This window comes from Marmota monax, unplaced genomic scaffold (genome assembly GCF_021218885.2).
Source record: "Marmota monax isolate L192 unplaced genomic scaffold, Marmota_monax_Labrador192_F-V1.1 WCK01_AAM20220418_F8-fsc00051, whole genome shotgun sequence".
NCBI classification, from domain to species: Eukaryota; Metazoa; Chordata; class Mammalia; order Rodentia; family Sciuridae; genus Marmota; species Marmota monax.
Window position 1 is genome coordinate 13828468 of NW_026695202.1, and position 3154 is coordinate 13831621.

Sequence of the window (3154 nt, forward strand, 5' to 3'; positions counted from 1 at the left end):
GTTTCCATGACGACGTCCCCGCGAGGGCCCCGCCTTCTCGGTCCCAGCCCTGCCTTCCTGGCCCCGCCCGCCCCGCCCCAGGCGCAATCTTAATAAGCTCAAGTGAGGGAGAACCGGGACCAGGGCTGTTCAGGGTTGCGAACCGGGAGGAGCTTTCCTCCCTTCCCCCTTTCCTCTCTCCTACCCTGTCTGCCTTTCTCCCTTCCTCCCTCCCTCCTTCCTACCTCAAAGTACCAAGCGTTAGAAATACAAAGGCGAAGCCGGGCGGGGTGGTGCGCGCCAGAAATCCCAGTGGCTCGGGAGGCTGGGGCAGGAGGATCACTAGTTCAAAGCAACCTTAGCAAAGGTGAGGCCCTCAGCAACTCAGTAACACTCTGTCTCTAAATAAAATACAAAATAGGGCTGGGGATGTGGCTCAGTGGTTGAGTGCCCCTGAGTTCAATCCCTGGTACCAAAAGAAAGAAAGAAATACAAAGGTGAAGCAACATCCAGCCCTCCTGGAGTTTATATTCTAACAAGAGAAAGAAACAATAAACACATAAGCAAACCACAAACATCTGGTATGAGATGTCCTTCTTGCCACAGGGCCAGAGGCAACAGGGCCTACCAACCATGCACTGAAAACTCCAAGTCAGGGGCGGTGGTGCACATCTGTAATTCCAGCAACTTGGGAGGCTAAGGTAAAAGGATCATAAATTCAAGGCCAGCCTTAGCAACTTAGCGAGGCCCTAAGCAATTTGGGGAGACCCTGTCTTAAAATAAAGAAAGAGCTGCTAGGTTCAATGCCTGGTACATTTTATTTGGTACCAGGGATTGAACTCAGGGGCACTCAACCATTGAGCCGAATCTTCAAGCCTATTTTGCATTTTATTTAGAGACAGGGTCTCACAGAGTTAGTGTCTCCCTTTTGCTGAGGCTAGTTTTGAGCATGCGATCCTCCTGCCTCAGCCTCCCAAGCCACTGGGATTGCAGTTGTGCACCACTGCGCCCATCTTAGATTCATTTTTGTATCTAGAGACAGTTCTTATATTCATGTGCACATATCTATGAAAATAGTTATTTGCTTTATGAAGAATTTCTAGGTGTTTTGTAAGATGAGGGTTTTCCACATTACCCAGTTCTCCTTATTGCAGGAAACAAAAGTCCTATATTTCAGCTTTAAATGGCTGCTGTGGCAGGCATTTTCCTGGGACAACCTCCACAGTTCCTCCCACTCATGGGGGTGCATGCTGCCTCCTAGAGGTGAACCCTGCAATCTCTCTTGAACCTGGCTGTCCATGATTTGCTTTGTGTTCAGAATGTAACAGAAGTGAAATACAGCAGTTTCAAGCCAGGATTAACAAGTTTATAGCTTCTGCTCTCTTGGGATTCAGTGATGTCAAGTAGGTTAACCTAAACTTCTGAGTGACAAGAGAGGGAGGCTGCCAGCTAAGTGGCAGTTACATAAGATAGGTGATATGTGAAGTTTCAGCCCCAGCTGAACTGGTGGAACACACCTACACCAGTGACTCCCAGCTCTGATCCCAGGAGAAGTCTTAGAGGCTTAACAGAGATGGCTAAGCCCAAATTGCCCAAATTACAGTCTGTTGAAAAACTAACTTATTCTTGATTAAACCACTAAGTATTTTTTTATTTGTTGAAAAATGGACAATTTATCTTTCAATTACTACTTGGTCCCATCACAATCTTTGGGGATACTAAGCTAGAAACCATGTAAAAATCATATACATCTGCTTGCTGAATTGGAAAATTAAATGAATTTCACCTGTGAATGAGACATTTGAATAAAAGATTATAAAGCAAACCACTAAGTATTTTTAAAATAACTTTTTAAACATATAATTCACATGCAATAAAAATCTGCCCTCTTAGTATATACAATTTAGTGAGTCTTAGTATATTTACAAGGTTGTGTATTTATTATTTGTGGATATAATTGTCCCATGGCTGAGTGGTAGAGCCCTTGCCTGTCATGCTCTGGGTTTGGTTCTCAGCACCACAAACAAGCCAACAAAAACAGTTGTCCCTGTACCATTTGTTGAAAAGATTATTCTTTCCCCAACTGAATTGTCTTGGCAGATTTGCTGAAAATTGAGCAGAGATGAGGCTTTATTTCTGGAGTTTCCATTCTGTTCCACTGATCTATATTTTTAGCCTTATGCCAGTGCCACATGGTCTTGATGTCTGTAGTTTAGTAATCATTGTAGTAAATTTTGAACTCAGTGTCATTCCAGTGTCTTCTTTTTCAAGATTGTTTTGACTACAGTCTCTCTTTAATTTCTTCTGATGTTGAGTAGTTTTCAGAATGTAAATTTTGCACTTATTTTGTTAAATTTATTCATAAAGTGGGTGTGGTAGCGCAGGCCTGTAATCCCAGCAGCTCAGGATGCTGAGGCAGGAAGATCATAAATTCAAAGCCAGCCTCATCAATTTAGGACCTAAGCAACTTAGTGAAACTCTGTCTCAAAAAAAAAAAAAAAAAAAAAAAGAGCTGGATGCCAGGTGTGGTGATGCACACATGTATCCCAGCAGCTCGAGAGGCTGAGGCAGGATCGTGAGTTCAAAGCCAGCCTCAGCAAAAGCAAGAAACTAAGCAACTCAGTGAGACTCTGTCTCTAAATAAAATACAAAATACAGTTGGGGATGTGGCTCAGTGGTTAAGTGACCTGGGGTTCAATCCCTGGTACCAAAAAAAAAAAAATTCTTTTTTAATTTTTTGATCTATAAGTATTTTATTGATTTTGATGCTAAGAATTGTTTTCTTGTTTTTTTGCAGCATTCAGGATTAAACCCAGGGGCATTCTACTCAAGGGCTACCTCCCCAGCACACCTGCCTTTTTTTTTTTAAAGAAATTCTTTTATTTTAAATATTTTTTAGTTGTATATGAACACAATACCTTTATTGTATTTATTTTTATGTGGTGCTGAGGATCGAACCCATGGCCTTGCATATGCTAGGGCAAGCACTTCACCATGTAGCTACAACCTCAGCCCTCCATTTTTTTTTTTTTTTTTTGATACCAGGGATTGAACCCAGGGGTGTTCAGCCACTGAGCCACATCCCCAGCACCCCCCACTTTTAAAAAATATTGTTATTAGTTATTGATGGACAATTATTTATTTATTTACTTATATATGGTGCTGAGAATCGAAC